This window comes from Salvelinus alpinus, chromosome 1 (genome assembly GCF_045679555.1).
Source record: "Salvelinus alpinus chromosome 1, SLU_Salpinus.1, whole genome shotgun sequence".
NCBI lineage: Eukaryota > Metazoa > Chordata > Actinopteri > Salmoniformes > Salmonidae > Salvelinus > Salvelinus alpinus.
Window position 1 is genome coordinate 58,353,469 of NC_092086.1, and position 20,359 is coordinate 58,373,827.

At 43.4% G+C, this 20,359-nt stretch overlaps 1 pseudogene; it reads left to right on the top strand.

Moving 5' to 3' along the window:
- Positions 1–232: 232 nt before the first annotated feature.
- On the top strand, positions 233–13,991 carry LOC139563521 (RNA-binding protein FUS-like; annotated as a pseudogene).
- Positions 13,992–20,359: the final 6,368 nt, after the last annotated feature.

A 20,359-nucleotide genomic window follows, 5' to 3' on the forward strand; every position in this document is an offset into this window, starting at 1 on the left:
AATCTATTATAGTGTTATTTTGAAATTTCCACATTTAACAATTTAATTCAATATTCAAGTGTGCGGTAATTAAATGTATGTTCTTTTTTGTTGTTGTTTCAGGCCTTCCGCAACACTCACTCATCCTTGATGTCAAGGCCAGATGGAACTCGCTCTATCTAATGATAGAGAGATTCATGGAGCAGTATCCAGGGATCCAAGCAGCAGCCTTGGACCACGACTGTGAAAAGCAATGACCAACGACAACCTGGACCGTCTGAAGGACGAGGACTTCCATAAGGCTGAGGAGTTTGTCCAGCTCATGAGAATCCTCTATACATCCACACTGTGTGTGTCATGTGAAAAGAATGCCACCTGTGGACAGATCCTACCCATCCTCCAAAAACTGGAAGAGCACTTCACTGTGAAGCATGAAGATACGTTTGTGGCAACCATCAAAGAGAAGGTGTGGGAGAACCTATCAGGATGTGGACATTCAAGCCTTCCTGCATGAGGCCACAGCAATGGACCCCAGATTTGAAGGGTGAGTGACCCCACCTGGGACAGGCTGAGGAAGGCAACTGTTGAGGCCAATGTGACAGGAGCAACACCAGGGCTGTCAGAGGAGCCGGAGCAGACAGACACAGAGCACCAGCAACAGGAGGAGAAGTCTGAAGGAGAAGGAGAGTAAATGGAGGAGACAGTCCCTCCATTGTACAAAACAAGGAGAGCCTTGGAGGAGCTGTCCTCAGAGGAGGACAGGGAGTTGAGGTTCACGATCCAACAGGACACCTCGTTCCTCACCCTCAGCAAGCTTGTTGACCTAGAGGTCGAGCTCTACGAAGGCCCATGGCTGAAGATCCTGTGATGTGGTGGTGGGAGAAGAGAGCCACTCTGCCCCTCCTCACAAACATTGCAACAAGCTACCTCTGTGCTCAAGCCTACTCCACAATAAGCCAGGATAGGTCCCGACTTCTGCCAGAGAAGGCAAATATGTTGATCTGTCTCCAGAAGAACTGCTAAGAACTGTTAGTCCTTCTGCAGCCTACCTGCATGCCCCACCCGTGCTGCTCTATACCACTGTATTGTCTTTTGCAGGAAAATATTGTTTATTTCATTTGTTTTACATTTCCATCATCACAACATTAGAGTCTATAAAAGTGATTTGTTCAAAACATTGCTGTTTCTTTTGCTGTAAATAATTGTTTATTTTATTTATTTTACATTTCAGAAAATAAATGGTAATTCTGTTCTTAACATGTTTCATTTTTTTTGTTGTAAAAAATAACAAAAAGAACCGATAAGAATACTGTTAAAGTACAGGATCGATAAGCAGTACCGGTAAGAGTATCGTAATGATACCCATCCATACTGGATACCACAACCAGTTACAAAACAGCACATGATGACACACAGGAATGGCAGGCTATTGCAGAGCCTGGCTACCTGATTACGCTGAAGTCACTCAGCCACTTTCTGATCTCATTCACGGCCACAAGATGGAGATGAATGATAAGATAAAGTGGACACCAGAAGGACTGCAGCAACTTGACAAATTGAAACAGTTGCGTACCTCTTCTCCTTGTTTAGGATTGCCAGATCAGTCTAAACCATTTAATCTGTTTGTTTGCGAGAAAAATGGTTTCATGTCATCTGTCCTCACTCAGGACCATGGTGGAAAGCAACAGCTTGTTGCTTACTATTCTAAAAGACTTGACGGTGTGTTGGTATGTTGCCTCAGGGCTGTAGCGGCTGCTACAGAGTCAGTGTTAGCTTGTGCTAACATTGTTGCAATGTGCTCATTAACCGTTCAAGTTCCTCACGCTGTCCATGCTCTTATGATGGGTGGCACGAACCACCCATCTTACTCCAGCATGGCTCCTGCACTATCAAATCAAATCAAATGTATTTATATAGCCCTTCTTACATCAGCTGATATATCAAAGTGCCGTACAGAAACCCAGCCTAAAACACCAAACAGCAAGCAATGCAGGTGTAGAAGCACGGTGGCTAGGAAAAACTTCCTAGAAAGGCCAAAACCTAGGAAGAAACCTAGAGAGGAACCAGGCTAATTATCTTTATTTTATATTTCACCTTTATTTAACCAGCTAGGCTAGTTGAGAACAAGTTCTCATTTCCAACTGCAACCTGGCTAAGATAAACCATAGCAATTCGACACATACAACAACACAGAGTTACATATGGAATAAACAAAACATACAGTCAATAATACAGTAGAACAAAGAAAACAAAAAGTCTATATACAGTGAGTGCAAATGAGGTAAGATAAGGGAGTTAGGCAATAAATAGGCCATGGTGGCGAAGTAATTACAATATAGCAATTAAACACTGGAATGGTAGATGTGCAGAAGATGAATGTGCAAGTAGAGATACTGGGGTGCAAAGGAGCAAGATAAATAAATAAATACAGTATGGGGATGAGGTAGGTAGATAGATGGGCTGTTTACAGATGGGCTATGTACAGGTGCAGTAATATGTGAGCTGCCCTGACAGCTGGTGCTTAAAGCTAGTGAGGGAGATATGAGTCTCCAGCTTCAGAGATCTTTGAAGTTCTTCCCAGTCATTGGCAGCAGAGAACTGGAAGGAAAGACGACCAAAGGAGGAATTGGCTTTGGGGGTGACCTACTGGAGCGCGTGCTACGAGTGGGTGCTGCTATGGTGACCAGTGAGCTGAGATAAGGAGGGGCTTTACCTAGCAGAGACTTGTAGATAACCTGTAGCCAGTGGGTTTGGCGACGAGTATGAAGCGAGGGCCAATCAACGAGAGCGTACAGGTCGCAATGGTGGGCAGTGTATGGGGCTTTGGTGACAAAACGGATGGCACTGTGATAGACTGCATCCAGTTTGTTGAGTAGAGTGTTGGAGGCTATTTTATAGATGACATCACCGAAGTCGAGGATCGGTAGGATAATCAGTTTTACGAGGGTATTCTAGATTTAATTTTGGATTGGAGATGCTTAATGTGACTCTGGAAGGAGAGTTTACAATCTAACCAGACACCTAGGTATTTGTAGTTGTCCACATATTCTAAGTCAGAGCCGTCCAGAGTAGTGATGCTGGACGGGCGAGCAGGTGCAGGCAGTGATCGGTTGAATAGCATGCATTTAGTTTTACTTGCGTTTAAGAGCAGTTGGAGGCCACGGAAGGAGAGTTGTATGGCATTGAAGCTCGTCTGGAGGTTAGTTAACACAGTGTCCAAAGAGGGGCCAGAAGTATACAGAATGGTGTCGTCTGCATAGAGGTGTATCAGAGAATCAAAAGCAGCAAGAGCAACATCATTGATGTATACAGAGAAGAGAGTCGGCCCAAGGATTGAACCCTGTGGCACCCCCATAGAGACTGCCAGAGGTCCGGACAACAGGCCCTCCGATTTGACACACTGAACTCTATCAGAGAAGTAGTTGGTAAACCAGGCGAGGCAATCATTTGAGAAACCAAGGCTGTCGAGTCTGCCAATAAGAATGTGGTGATTGACAGAGTCGAAAGCCTTGGCCAGGTCGATGAATACGGCTGCACAGTAATGTCTCTTATCGATGGTGGTTATGATGTCGTTTAGGACCTTGAGCGTGGCTGAGGTGCACCCATGACCAGCTCTGAAACCAGATTGCATAGCGGAGAAGGTACGGTGGGATTCGAAATGGTCGGTAATCTGTTTGTTAACTTGGCTTTCGAAGACCTTAGAAAGACAGGGTAGGATAGATATAGGTCTGTAGTAGTTTGGGTCTAGAGTGTCCCCCCCTTTGAAGAGGGGGATGACCGCGGCAGCTTTCCAATCTTTGGGAATCTCAGACAATATGAAAGAGAGGCTAGTAAACAGGTTAGTAATAGGGTTTGCAACAATTTTGGCAGATCATTTTAGAAAGAGAGGGTCCAGATTGTCTAGCCCGGCTGATTTGTAGGGGTCCAGATTTTGCAGCTCTTTCAGAACATCAGCTATCTGGATTTGGGTAAAGGAGAAATGGTGGGGGCTTTGGCGGGTTGCTGTGGAGGGTGCCGGGCAGTTGACCGGGATAGGGGTAGCCAGGTGGAAAGCATGGCCAGCCGTAGAGAAATGCTTATTGAAATTCTCAATTATAGTGGATTTATCAGTGGTGACAGTGTTTCCTAGCCTCAGAGCAGTGGGCAGCTGGGAGGAGGTGGTCTTATTCTCCATGGACTTTACAGTGTCCCAGAACTTTTTTGAGTTAGTACTACAGGATGCAAATTTCTGTTTGAAAAAGCTAGCCTTAGCTTTCTACCTGCCTGTGTATATTTGTTCCTAACTTCCCCGAAAGGTTGCATATCACGGGGGTTATTCGATGCTAATGCAGAACGCCATAGGATGTTTTTGTGCTGGTCAAGGACAGACAGGTCTGGAGTGAACCAAGGACTATATCTATTCCTAGTTTACCTAAATTTTTTGAATCGGGCATGCTTATTTAAGATGGTGAGGAAGGCACTTTTAAAGAATAGCCAGGCATCATCTACTGACGGGATGAGGTCAATGTCATTCCAGGATACCCCGGCCAGGTCGCTTAGAAAGGCCTGCTCACAGAAGTGTTTAGGGAGCGTTTGACAGTCATGAAGGGTGGTCGTTTGGTCGCAGACCCATTACGGATGCAGGCAATGAGGCAGTGATCGCTGAGATCTTGATTGAAAACAGCAGAGGTGTATTTGGAGGGCGAGTTAGTTAGGATGACATCTTTGAGGGTGCCCGTGTTTACGGATTTGGAGTTGTAGGTTCATTGATAATTTGTGTGAGATTGAGGGCATCAAGCTTAGATTGTAGGATGGCCGGGGTGTTAAGCATGTCCCAGTTTAGGTCACCTAGTAGCACGACCACAGAAGATAGATGGGGGGCTATGAGGGGAGGCCAGTCCTCTTCTGGCTGTACCGGGTGGAGATTATAACAGAACATGGCCAAGATGTTCAAATGTTCATAAATGACCAGCATGGTCAAATAATAATAATCACAGTGAACAGGTCAGGGCTCCATAGCCGCATGCAGAACAGTTGAAACTGGAGCAGCAGCACGGACAGGTGGACTGGGGACAACAAGGAGTCATCATGCCAGGTAGTCCTGAGGCATGGTCCTAGGGCTCAGGTCCTCCGAGAGAGAGAAAGAAAGAAAGAAAGAAAGAAAGAGAGATTTAGAGAGAGCATAATTAAATTCACACAGAACACCGGATAAGACAGGAGAAATACTCCAGATATAACAGACTGACCCTAGCCCCCCGACACATAAACTACTGCAGCATAAATACTGGAGGCTGAGACAGGAGGGGTCAGGAGACACGTGGCCCCATCCGATGATACCCCCGGACAGGGCCAAACAGGCAGGATATAACCCCACCCACTTTGCCAAAGCACAGCCCCTACACCACTAGAGGGATATTTTCAACCACCAACTTACCATCCTGAGACAAGGCCGAGTATAGCCCACAAAGATCTCCGCCACGGCACAACCCAATGGGGGACACCAACCCAGACAGGAAGACCACGTCAGTGACTCAACCCACTCAAGTGACGCACCCCTCCTAGGGACAGCATGGAAGAGCACCAGTAAGCCAGGCAGAGAATCCCAGTGGAGAGAGGGGAACCGGCCAGGCAGAGACAGCAAGGGCGGTTTGTTGCTCCAGTGCCTTTTTGCAATGTTACGTAAATGGAAAAAAGCTGTCCTTGAAACAGTCTTGATATGTTCGTCAAAAGAGAGATCAGTGTCCAGAGTAACGCCGAGGTCCTTCACAGTTTTATTTGAGACGACTGTACAACCATCAAGATTAATTGTCAGATTCAACAGAAGATCTCTTTGTTTCTTGGGACCTAGAACAAGCATCTCTGTTTTGTCCGAGTTTAAAAGTAGAACTTTTGCAGCCATCCACTTCCTTATGTCTGAAACTCAGGCTTCCAGCGAGGTCAATTTTGGGGCTTCACCATGTTTCATTGAAATGTACAGCTGTGTGTCATCCGCATAGCAGTGAAAGTTAACATTATGTTTTCGAATGACATCCCCAGGAGGTAAAATATATAGTGAAAACAATAGTGGCCTTAAAACAGAACCTTGAGGAACACCAAAATGTACAGTTGATTTGTCAGAGGACAAACCATTCACAGAGACAAACTGATATCTTTCCGACAGATAAGATCTAAACCAGGCCAGAACTTGTCCGTGTAGACCAATTTGGGTTTCCAATTTCTCCAAAAGAATGTGGTGATCGATGGTATCAAAAGCAGCACTATGGTCTAGGAGCACGAGAACAAGTGCAGAGCCTCGGTCTGACGCCATTAAAAGGTCATTTACCACCTTCACAAGTGCAGTCTCATGCTATGATGGGGTTTGAAACCAGACTGAAGCATTTCGTATACATTGTTTGTCTTCAGGAATGCAGTGAGTTGCTGTGCAACAGCTTTTTCATTTTTTTTTGAGAGGAATTGGAGATTCGATATAGGCCGATAATTTTTTATATTTTCTGTGTCAAGGTTTGGCTTTTTCAAGAGAGGCTTTATTACTGCCACTTTTAGTGAGTTTGGTACCCATCTGGTGGATAGAGAGCCGTTTATTATTTTCAACATAGGAGGGCCAAGCACAGGAAGCAGCTCTTTCAGTAGTTTAGTTGGAATAGGGTCCAGAATGCAGCTTGAAGGTTTAGAGGCCATGATTATTTTCATCATTGTGTCAAGAGATATAGTACTAAAACACTTGAGTGTCTCCCTTGATCCTAGGTCCTGGCAGAGTTGTGCAGACTCAGGACAACTGAGCTTTGGAGGAATACGCAGATTTAAAGAGGAGTCCGTAATTTGCTTTTTAATGATCATGATCTTTTCCTCAAAGAAGTTCATGAATTTATTACTGCTGAAGTGAAAGCCATCCTCTCTTGGGGAATGCTGCTTTTTAGTTAGCTTTGCGACAGTATCAAAAATACATTTCGGATTGATCTTATTTTCCTCAATTAGGTTGGAAAAATAGGATGATCGAGCAGCAGTGAGGGCTCTTCGATATTGCACGGTACTGTCTTTCCAAGCTAGTTGGAAGACTTCCAGTTTGGTGTGGCACCATTTCCATTCCAATTTTCTGGAAGCTTGCTTCAGAGCTCGGGTATTTTCTGTATACCAGGGAGCTAGTTTCTTATGACAAATGTTTTTAGTTTTTATGGGTGCAACTGCATCTAGGGTATTGCGCAAGGTTAAATTGAGTTCCTCAGTTAGGTGATTAAAACTTCTCTAGGATAGGGGGCAGCATTTTCACTTTTGGATAAATAGCTTGCCCAATTTCAACTTCCTTCTACTCATCCCCAGAATATAAGATATGCATATTATTAGTAGATTTGGATAGAAAACACTCTGAAGTTTCTAAAACTGTTTGAATCATGTCTGTGAGTATCACAGAACTTATGTAGCAGGCAAAACCCAGAGGACTAACCATTCAGAATTTTTGTTTTTAGGTCACCGTCTGTTCAATGCGTTTTCATTGGGATACTAGATTTCTAATCAACCTGTTTGCAGTTCCTACCGCTTCCACTGGATGTCACCAGTCTTTGGAAATAGGTTGAGGTTATTCCTTTGTGCAATGAAGAAGAACGGCCATCTGGAATCAGTGTAACTTTATGTGTACTGTTTGATAGTTGCGCAAGACTAGAAAAGTATCGTTAGTTTGTTGTCTTCCTGTATTGAAAACAGATAGACCCGTCTTCAATTTGATCGATTATTAACGTTTAAAAATACCTTAAGTTGTATTACAAAAGTAGTTTGAAATGTTTTGGCAAAGTTTAGAGGTAATTTTTGAGATATTTTGTAGTGACGTTGCGCAAATTGGAAGCTGTTTTTTTCTGGATCAAACGTGCCAAATAAATAAATATATGACATTTTGGACATATATGGACGGAATTAATCGAACAAAAGGACCATTTGTGATGTTTATGGGACATATTGGAGTGCCAACAAAAGAAGCTCGTCAAAGGTAAGGCATGATTTATATATTTTTTCTGCGTTTTGTGTTGCGCCTGCAGGGTGGAAATATGCTACACTCTCTTTGTTTACTGTTGCGCTATCATCAGATAATAGCATCTTATGCTTTCGCCGAAAAGCCTTTTTGAAATCTGACATGTTGGCTGGATTCACAACGAGTGTAGCTTTAATTTGGTATCTTACATGTGTGATGTAATGAACGTTTGATTTTATATCATTTTTTAAAATTTGGCGCTCTACATTTTCCCTGGCTATTGGCCAAGTGGGACGCAAGCGTCCCGCCTATCCCAGAGAGGTTTTAACTGATTTTTGTCCTTTGACATCATTGGGAAGGCAGAGGGAGTCTTGGAGGGGCATCAAAGAATCTTTGGGTTGTCTGAGAATTTATAGCACGACTTTTGATGCTCCTTGGTTGGGGTCTGAGCAGATTATTTGTTACGATTGCAAACGTAATAAAATGGTGGTCCGATAGTCCAGGATTATGAGGAAAAACATTAAGATCCACAACATTTATTCCATGGGACAAAACTAGGTCCAGAGTATGACCCTGGCAGTGAGTAGGTCTGGAGACATGGACAAAACCCACTGAGTCGATGATGGCTCCGAAAGCCTTTTGGAGTGGGTCTGTGGACTTTTCCATGTGAATATTAAAGTCACTAAAAATGTGAATATTATTTGCTATGACTACAAGGTCCGATAGGAATTCAGGAAACTCAGTGAGGAACGCTGTATATGGCCCAGGAGGCCTGTAAACAGTAGCTATAAAAAGTGATTGAGTAGGCTGCATAGATTTCATGACTAGAAGCTCAAAAGACGAAAACGTCATTTTTGGGGGGTAAATTGAAATTTGCTATCGTAAATGTTAGCAACACCTCCGCCTTTGCGGGATGCGCTGGGGATATGGTCACTAGTGTAACCAGGAGGTGAGGCCTCATTTAACACAGTAAATTCATCAGGCTTAAGCCATGTGTCAGTCAGGCGAATCACATCAAGATTATGATCAGTGATTAGTTCATAGACTATAACTGCCTTTGAAGTGAGGGATCTAACATTACGTAGCCCTATTTTGAGATGTGAGGTATCACGATCTCTTTCAATAATGGCAGGATGTAATGGATGCATGTCGGTGGCAGGGAAGTCAGGCGCAGGAAAATGAACTTGGTATAAACGGAGTCGTTGAATAAGTGCTCATAAAACTCCAAAAACCAAAATATACAAAAAATAATATAAGTGGGTACAAAACCCGTCGCACACCGACACATGACTTGCACATAACATACAATAAAACAATCTCCGACAAGGACATGAGGGGATACAGAGGGTTAAATACACAACATGTAATTGATGGGATTGGAACCAGGTGTGAAGGAAGACAAGACAAAACCAATGGAAAATGAAAAATGGATCAGTGATGGCTAGAAGGTCGGTGACGTCGACCGCCGAACACCGCCCGAACAAGGAGAGGGACCGACTTCGGCGAAAGTCGTGACACGGGAATGGAGGTGGTCTTTATTCTAGTGAGATTGCTAAGGCGAACACCGCCATGTTTAGTTTTGCCCAACCTAGGTCGAGGCACAGACACGGTCTCAATGGGGATAGCTGAGCTGACTACACTGACTGTGCTAGCGGCAGACTCCACTAAGCTGGCAGGCTGGCTAACAGCCTGCTGCCTGGCCTGCACCCTATTTTATTGTGGAGCTAGGGGAGTTAGAGCCCTGTCTATGTTCGTAGATAAGATGAGAGCACCCCTCCAGCTAGGATGGAGTCCGTCACTCCTCAACAGGCCAGGCTTGGTCCTGTTTGTGGGTGAGTCCCAGAAAGAGGGCCAATTATCTACAAATTCTATCTTTTGGGAGAGGCAGAAAACAGTTTTCAACCAGCGATTGAGTTGTGATACTCTGCTGTAGAGCTGGGAGGGGGCCAGAGACAATTACTCAATGCCGACACATCTTTCTAGCTGATTTACACGCTGAAGCTATGTTGCGCTTGCTGACCTCTAACTGTTTCATCCTAACATCGTTGGTGCCGACGTGGTTAACAATATCTCTATACTCTCTACACTCGCCAGTTTTAGCTTAGCCAGCACCATTTTCAGATTAGCCTTAACGTCGGTACCCCTGCCTCCTGGATGATTCGTTTTAAGTCTAATACTGCGGATAATGGAGTCGCCAAGGACTATATGTTCATCAATCAATTCAATTAAAACACTCTGTCCAATTCTAAGAATTTGTAAGATACTTATTTGCATAAAATGGACAGAGACCAGTCTCAAAATCAATCAATCAATAGCGTTTATTCTCGAGAGTACTGATCATAGTACAATTTACATCAGGTTATATAATAATAATGACGTCATAGGTTTTAAAATGTCCTTCCTCCTCTCGGATACAATGGTAATACAGTTCAAAAGCTTTCTCACATTGTCTGCCACCTGTTAAACAATCTACGACCAGCCCAAGGTCTCTCCCCTCCCTGGGTAGAGACAAAATGTCCTGTAAGGAACACAGTATTCCAGCCTGTCTGACGATAACTCCATTCGTTTCTAACAAGGAACAGACATTCCTTAAAATCACACACATTATATTCAGCACTATGATTAGAATAATGTTCATACATCCATACAGTAACATAGTAGTATTCAGTTTAGTTATAGTTTTAAGCTAAATGTATACATAATTTAGTCATTATTCATCAAAATCCCATAACACTAATACGGCGGATAATGGAGTCGCCAAGGACTAGGGTTTCCAATTTGTCAGAGCTAATGGTGGGAGGCTTTGGTGGTTCAGACCCCGTAACGCGAGGAGTAGAGACCAGAGAAGGCTCGGCCTCTGACTCCGACTCGCTGCTTAATGGGGAGAACCGGTTGAAAGTTTCTGTCGGCTGAATGAGCGACACCGGTTGAGCATTCCTACAGCATTTCCCTCCAGAAGCCATGAGAAAGTTGTCCGGCTGCGGGGACCGTGCGAGGGGATTTATACTACTATCTGTACTTACTAGTGGCACAGACGCTGTCCTACACTGAAATTACCCTTGCCTAACGATTGCGTCTGAAGCTGGGCTTTTATCATTCTCCTGTATATTATGAGTACAGCGACTGCAATTAGAAGGCATCATGTTAATGTTACTACTTAGCTTCGGCTGTTGGAGGTCCTGACGGACCATGTCCAGATAAAGCGTCCGGAGTGAAAAAGTTGAATGAAAAAAAGTTGAGTGAGGGAAAAACTAAAAATATAAACGTAATTAAAAAGTAAAAACTGTAAAGTTGTCAGGTAGCAAACTAAGGCTGGCAACAAAACGCACAGCAGCACGTAAACAAGTCTGCAAGTTGTGACCGGAAATGTGTTGTTGACAATGTCTCATGTGACTCTTAAATGTTGTACTGTTCTTAACCCTGCTACTCTTTTGCTAACTTACGATGATGGGGAAGCACACGCTCTGATGTGCCTTTACTGAATGCTGACCTAGAGCTGTTTGTTGATGGCTCAAGCCCCAAAAGTCACCACAGGGCATTGGTGGCCTACGCAGTCACTACTGCTGTAAATAGAGTGCAAAACTGCCATCACATCTGTCAGCTCAGGCTGCAGAATTGTTTGCACTGACTAGGGCGCACTGACTATTCTAGCAAAGGATAAAACTGTTACCATTTATACTGATAGCAGATATACGCGTTTGGGTTGGTGCACGATTTTGGATCATTGTGGCAGCATCGTGCGTTCCTTACTTCATCTGTAAAGATGATTTCACATTCTAAACTGATTGCGAACCTGTTGGAAGCCATTCTCTTGTTGGAACCTGTTGGAAACCTACATACATTTCTGTCTGCAAGTGTCAAGCTCACACTAATGCATCTGACCCTGTCTCTAAAGGGAATGCTATGGCTGATATGGCTGCAAAAGCAGCTGCCTTGTCGATTGTTTCCCCCACTCTACAAATGGTTTCACTTCCTGTTTCTGCTGCAAATATGTTTTCATTACAGGATGTTTCTGATCTGCAATCAGGTGCATGGCCTGCCTACTTATTTATTGATTGAACTCTTAACACCTCCCTCCATTGAATTATACCTGACACACCCATCACTGCCCTGACTTTGGTGCATGGGTGGCATCTTTTCCTGAGGCTTTGCTGTAGATTACTAATATGCTATGTTATGACTGGTAGGCCATTGTGTTTACCTATGCAATGCTTACATCTAACGCATTTTCCTTTTGTATCTTAATGTTGCTTTTTTGTCAATCCATCTCTCGTTTTCTACTCTTTCTCTACCTCAATTCCCCTATCTCACTCTCTCTCCCCTCTCCATCTTTCTCTCTTTATCACACTCTCCCTCCTTACCTCCCTTTCTCCATCTGTCAGATCAATAAGAACCTACAGACAGAGATACAGGGCGAGGCCACCGTGTCCTTTGACGACCCTCTTCTGCCAAAGCTGACTGGTTTGATGGTGAGGGGATTACCTGTGGAGAAACTACTGTTAAAAAAAATAGATGCATGAAACTGTAAGCGGTCTCTGAGCATTTTATTTTTCTTATGGGTTTGTTTACTCTTTTAGTCACTGAAGAGAATAGGTATAGTCACTGATTTTCACTTGTTGCCCTTCATATTTGGGTTTTGTAAATATTATATAATATTTTATTGTTTTCTCCGTTGCAGGGAAGGACTTCAAAGGGAACCCCATCGAGGTGTCCTTTGCGACCCGCAGGGCGGACTTCGGAGTAGGCCGGGGTGGCGGCGGTAGCGGCATAAGAGACTGACGAGGAGGTGAGGCAGAGTTTGGTGGTGGAGTAGGTCATTATAGGGTTGGGTCAATTGGGTTGGAGTCAATTCCACTTCATTTCAGTCCAGGTAGGATATGGATTGAGGATTTTCCTATTCATTCATTAGAATTTCACAATTCATTAATTAGAATTTCACAATCAATTTCCCAAATTGAATGAATTGAAAGGGAACTGTTCCAGCAAATCTGCTTGCTCTTCACAGTCGCTAGCGAGGATTAATAACATTTCTAAATGTTAAAACAGAGTGGCGGGATTGTTGTTCATTGACCCAGCTGTGGTCCGTAACTTAATTTGAGAATTCAAGGGCTGGGTATACCCCCCTTAGGTTCTCGAGAGCTAAGTATTATAGTACCTGTCCTGTATATTCTAACCCCCTGTACCCTCTGTCTCTGTAGGGCCGATGGGTCGTGGCTGGTTTGGAGGTGGTAGAAGTGGTGGTGGTTTCTCTGGCGACAATGGTGCCCGTGGCAATGGAGGACAGCAGAGAGCTAGAGACTGGAAGTGTTCCGACCTGTAAGTCAGGGCTGAGGTGTGTGTACATTTTGGGGACGAGGATGGGGGTGAGCTGCTAGTTATGATGGTGTGTGTCTGAGATTCGCTGTCTCTTTCCTTTCAGGGGGTGTGGGAACCTGAACTTTTCGTGGAGGAACGAGTGTAACCAGTGCAAGTCCCCCAAACCAGAGGGGGCTGGAGGTGGCATGTCTCCTATGGATGGTAAGGCTGAAACCAACGTTCTGCACTGGCTTTTAGACTTCAGCCTAACGTTTTAGTCTCTAGTCTAGCGTTTTAGCCTTTAGGCCAGCATTTTAGCCTTTAGGCCAGCATTTTAGCTTTTAGGCCAGCATTTTAGCCTAGTGTTTTAGCCTTTTTAGCTCAGTGGCTGACTACTGCTCAGTGGCAGCTTTGTTGCTAACTCGACTGATACACGCTCACACAAAGGGAGCAGCTTAATGGCTACCGAAGTCTCTGTACAGATAATTATTTGATTATGTACTAACAAAGAGTAATGGATGAGGTGTAGCCTGCCTTTTATAGCAGGCCATGTTAGCCTAGTGCCCAAGGGCACAAATAAACTGGATGCAGCCCGTAGCTCTGTGTTAACTAGTTTTAATGACATTTTCACCCTTTTTTTCTGTCCCTCTCTGTATCTCTCTCTCTGTGTCTCTCTCCCTCTGTATTTCTGTCTGACTGTCAGGAGGTTTCGGTGGAGACAGAGGGGGTCGTGGGGGTTTTGACCGCAGGGGATGCCGGGGCCGAGGGGGTGACATAGGTGGGTTCCGAGGCAGAGGCGATCGGGGTGGATTCAGCCCAGCAAGATGGATGGAAGGTAAGAAGATGCACTTGTCCCATCATTGTACACGCTATGACTTATTAATATACACTATATATACAAAAGTATGTGGATACCCTTTCAAATTAGTGGATTTGTCTATTTCTGCCACACCCGTTTCTGACAGGTGTATAAGATCGAGCACACAGCAATGCAATCTCCACAGATCAACATTGGCAGTAGAATGCCCTTACTGAAGAGCTCAGTGACTTTCAACGTGGCACCGTCATAGGATGCCACCTTTCCAACAAGTTAGTTCGTCAAATTTCTGCCCTGCTAGAGCTGCCCCGGTCCACTGTCAATGCTGTTATTGGGAAGTGGAAACGTGTAGGAGCAACAACGGCTCAGCCGTGAAGTGGTAGGCCACACAAGCTCACAGAACGGGACCGCCAAGTGCTGAAGCACGTAGCGCGTAAAAATAACACTCGCTACCGAGTTCCAAACTACATCTGGAAGCAACATCAGCACAATAACTGTTTGTCTGGAGCTTCATGAAATGGGTTTCCATGGCCGAGCAGCCACACATTTTACAGTTGGCACTATACATTGGGGCAGGTAGCGTTCTCCTGGCATCCGCCGGATGGGATGAATTGGAATGCCGACTGCGAGCAAGGCATAATCGCCCAACATCAGTGCCCAACCTGACAGCTCTTGTGGCTGAATAAAAGCAAGTCCCCCGCAGCAATGTTCCAACATTTAGTGAAAAGCCTTCCCCAGAATAGTGGAGGCTGTTATAGCAGTAAAGGTGGGACCAACTCCATATTAATACCCCTGATTTAGGAATGAGATTTTCGACAAGCAGGTGTTCACATACTTTATGTATTTGCATACAAACACTCTGATCCATACACACATAAACAAACCTATACAAATACCAGACTAGCACTCAAGCACATACCACTCATTGTTTTTACGCATCACACACACAACACATTTCAGAATACCCTACAATTGGACACACTAGTGCACGTGTCAAACTCTTTCCACGGAGGGCCGAGTGTCTTTGTAGCCATAGCGTTGTCTGTGAATTTGAGTGATTACATTTCTCCAGCACCATCTTTGATTTTTACCAAAACAGTGGTGGGGTGTCCCTTGGTTATTTTTTAAACTGCAGGTTTTTTAAACCCCTTTAACAATGTGACATGTCTTTCTGTTGTAGGGGTGAACACAGACAGGACCGCAGAGACAGGCCCTACTAGACCAACGCCACTCCAAGCTGGGACTAGTTCTCCATCCTGCTCCTCCTCTCTTACTTTCCTCTAGGACCCACCGCCCAACTTCCTCCCAAACCCTCCTTTTATACAGTGTTAAAAGTTGTTACTTTGCCCATGTTTCTTGACTGTTTTGACAGACCTGACTATCCCACAAACACTCACACTCCCCATATACCCCACTCCCTCCAAAGTTTGGTAAACTTGGTTTTATTTGTTCTTGAAGAGCTCTTTACATTTGTTGTTGCTGTCTTTTGAGTTGTTTTGGAATCTTAATGTTTTGTTTTAAAATTAAAGTATTTATAAAAGCAAACGTTTTGTTTTGGATTTGAGTGGAGGTTCAGGCATCGAACAATATCTCAGCACAATGGTGAAGGAACTATTTCAAACTTTGGGTTGTAAGTTGATACACAAGATCTTACACCACTCAAACATGTCTGTGGTAATACTGACTGTCCCATCATATCACCTGGGCTGGCGCTAAAACACTACAGGGAGAAGAAGCTACCACTCACGTTGATGTTTAATTATCAACCTTGGTTATGTGCCAAATTGCACCTTTATAGTGCACTACCACTATAAGCCTCTGGTCAAAAGTAGTGAACTATAAAGGGAATAGGGTGCCATTTGGTACAGACTCCTTCTGTGTATGTGGAGTATTCTTCAGTACACAATGACGTTCTAAGAAGCCTGAGCATTAGAAACTTGATGGAAACAGAGAAGTGACTGGAGCACATTCCATCCTTATTGATGACAAACAGGTACCATTGTGAAACTTTGTAAACACACAACTATGTGTTCTTTTATTTTTGACGATATTGCTGCAATAGCTTACGCCAGAGCCTTTTGGCCTACACAGGTGTGTCCACTCTTCACAGTTGATCTTTGAATACCTAACTTGTTTGTTAACCACAATTGAGGAAATGGGACAAGTTTCCCACCAACTCAAAGCTTGCTAGCAGAAATGAGCAAACTTATAAAATGATGCAACTATTTGAGGGGCTGAATCATGATTATGAGTGATATCATAATCATTGTAATCATCTGTGACCTGAATGACACTGAATGGCACACAAATCACCAAAACTGTCTTATCCATTTCTCCATTGTTACAGCCTGGATATACTAAGATCACCCATGACAATGGGATGTATAGTGGAATAAGTATTATACGTGTGTATTGCAACAGTGTGTTGTAAACAAGAGAAACTGACATATAAAAACCATTTTGGACAAGTTGTCCAAAACTATATCCGTGCAGTTTTACATGGACATTTGGGGGGTGCTGGAAAGGCTGTGAATCATTTCTGATTAAATGTTTGTTAACACACATTCCATTATGTCGATTGCGTCACTTGTCTGTGGCCCAACTCAGTCCCTCATTTCCTTCAAATGCTAGGATGAGTTTGCACTTTCCGGCCATAATTAGCTGTACTATTCTTATCCTGTGTGTTTGTGTTTGTTTCCGTGTCCCCTGGCGTGTACATATGGAGGATTATTAGAGGCATGGGTAGATAAACCGGTAGGGTCAGTTCACCAAGGCTACGAAAGATTATCATTCCTTCCATTGTCACGGCTTTTGTGTGAATATACAGTACTGGATGTACTTGATTTAAGGAATACCTAGGATAGGATAGGATAAAGTAATCCTTCTAACCCCCCCCCCTTAAAAGAGTTTGATGCACTATTGTAAAGTGGTTGTTCCACTGGATATCATAAGGTGAATGCACCAACTTGTAAGTCGCTCTGGATAAGAGCGTCTGCTAAATGACTTAAATGTAAATGTGATTCATTTAATCAAGTGGTTTTGAGCGTTAATAACATTACTCTGGAAGTTGGCCATTATGACTTGATGAAGCCACAGGAAGGTGGAGTTTGACTCCGGCATGAAGGCCACAGGACCGTAGGGTTTAATTAAAAGATGAATTATGGTTAATAAATCATGTTTGGTGAAAGGCCCCCATATACTTTGTGTACCTTGGTTAGACATTGTGTACCTTGGTTGTTGGTGGTGGTGGAACTGCCTACTTTCATTTAAAAGTGCTTCATGATGATTCTTCAAATGATATTGCTAGCAACTTTATTTGCGTTTTTATATTACACTGAACAAAAATATAAAAGCAAGATGTAAAGTGTTGTTCCCATGTTTCATGAGCTGAAATAAAATATCCCAGAAATTTGCCATTGGCACAAAAAGCTTATTTCTATCAAATGTTAGTGAACGTGTTAGTGAACATTTCTCCTATACCAAGATAATCCATCCACCAGACATTACACAGGTGCAGACATTACACAGGTGCACCTTGTGCAGGGGAACAATAAAAGGCCATTTTAAAATGTGCAGTTTTGTTACACAACACAATGCTACAGATGTCTCAAGTTTTGAGGGAGCGTGCAATTGGCATGCTGACTGCAGTAATGTCCCCCAGAGCTGTTGCCAGGAAATGTCATGTTAATTTATCTACCGTAAGCCGCCTCCAACGTAATTTTTGAGAATTTGGCAGTACTTCTTCACCTGTGAGATCGTCGGGGTGGGGGGTGGGGGGGGGCTTAAGCTACGGACAAGCTACGGACAACAAACATAATAGCATTTTATCGATGGCAGATTGAATGCACAGAGGTACCGTGATGAGATTCTGAGGCCCATTGAGGCCATTCATCCGCCACCATCACCTCAAGTTTCAGCATGATCATGCATGGCCCCCATGTCACAAGGATCTGTACACAATTCCTGGAAGCTGAAAATGTCCCAGTTCTTCCATGGCCTGTATACTCATCAGACATGTCACCCATTGAGCAGTTTGGGATGCTCTGGATCGACGTGTACGACAGCGTTTTCCAGTTCCCGCCAAATCCAGCAACTTCGCATAGCTGTTGAAGAGGAGTGGGACAACATTCCACAGGCCACAATCAACAGCCTGATCAACTCAATGCAAAGGAGATGTGATGTGATGCATGAGGCAAATAATGGTCACACCAGATACTGACAGGTTTTCTGATCCACCCCCCTACCTTTTTAAAGGTATCTATGACCAACAGATGCATATCTGTCATGTGACATCCATAGATTAGGGCCTAATGAATGTATTTCAATTGACTGATTTCCTTATATGAACTGTAAACTCAGTCAAATCTTTGAAATTGTTGAATGCTGCGTTTATATTTTTGTAGCAGAGGAAATTAGGGGTTGGGCTGTAAATACTGGTGTGACAGAGGAATAGGGAAAAAATAAAGACACTTCTTCGATAAGGTCTCTGACTAAAACATTGATAGTAAACGTGCAGAGGTAAAAAGTGTGTGTGTGTGGGAGTTATCTTAATTTTTTCTACAATGTACATTTTGGGTCTAACTGCAACACGAAAGGAAAGCATGGTAGTGTGCGTTTTAACACTTCACTTCAGGAAAGGAATAGTGGACTTCTGTTCATCTCATTCACTTCATTGATTTGTTAAGGGATTTAAAGGGGATGGGTGATACAGCAACATATTCAGGTTGACTGGATTTGTGACACAAGGATGAGGCCCATCTCAATTCAGTCCCCTCACCATATTAAATCACTATTTATAAATCAGTGAATGGCCTATTATTACCAATGAGAATATTCTCTATGTCAATTGAATATCCAATTCATTCCCTGAATAAATGGCCCCAACTATGGTATTGTAACATGTACAGTACACTTCGTATGTGTAGAAGGGTGGCTGTCTCAAACTCAAATAATATTAAGACACACCTAGTGCTCAGAATAAACACTAAGTACCGATACAGGTATGTTTACATTTGTCAGCAAGTACTTTGAGCGGGAAACAAAGAGGGTCAAAGACAAACAATATGTGTATGTGGCTCAGTCTCTGGAGAACATAATGGACAGACAGGAATCCTGCAGGACCAGGTGCTTTTTCCTCCTTCAGGTTTCACCCCATCACAACCTTTATGTAATGTCTGCCGTCAATACAGTGTCTTGCACAGTTGTCACATTTTGCTGCCTTAAAATGAAATCCTAAAAGGGATTACATTAGATTTATTTTTTATTCATATAAAATGAAAAACGAAGGTGATTGCTTATGTCTTCACACCCCACATCTGATTAAATGACAGACATTTCAAATGTTTTACATGACGATGTCATATTACTGTAATGAAATAATAAAAAAATAAAAAAATGTATACATTGTTGTTTGTCTCTTTGAAATCAAATTTTATTTGTCACATGTGCCAAATACAACAGGTGTAGTAGACCTTACAGTGAAATGCTTACAAGCCCTTAGCCAACAATGCAGTTTTAAGAAAAATACCTAAAAAATAAGAAATTAAAATAACAAATAATTAAAGAGTAGCAGTAAAACAACAATAGCGAGGCTATATACAGTGGGTATCGGTACAGAGTCAATGTGCGGGGGCACCGGTTAGTTGAGGTAATATGTACATGTAGGTAGAGTTATTAAAGTGACTATGCATAGATAATGACAGAGAGTAGCGGCAACGTAAAAGGGGGGGGGGCAATGCAAATAGTCTGGGTAGCCATTTGATTAGGTGTTCAGGAGTCTTATGGCTTGGGGGTTGATGTCACGACTTCCGCTGAAGTCGGTTCCTCTCCTTGTTCGGGCGGCGTTCGGCGGTCGACGTCACCGGTCTTCTAGCCATCGCCGATCCACTTTTCATTTTCCATTTGTTTTGTCTTGTTTTCCCACACACCTGGTTTACATTGCCCTCATTACTTGTCGTGTATTTAACCCTCTGTTCCCCCCATGTCTGTGTGAAATTGTTTATTGTTGAGGTTGGCACATTTCCGGCTGGTTTGCGCCGGGTTTATTTTATTACCCGTGATTTGTGGCAGCCTGTACTTTGTACTTGTGGTTTTGTACTGTGTGCCTCTTCACTGGTTCATTGGGCATTTGTTTTGTGACGCAGTTGCGTTGTGTGTAAATGAATGCCTTAGTAAAGTGCTTTGTACACTCATCTCTGCTCTCCTGTGCCTGACTTCGATGCACCAGCTACACTCACCTTTTGAGGGTTGAAGGGCTTAAAAAGGGATGGGTGAGACCGCAACATATTCAGGTTGACTGGATTTGTAACACAAGGATGAGGCCCATCTCA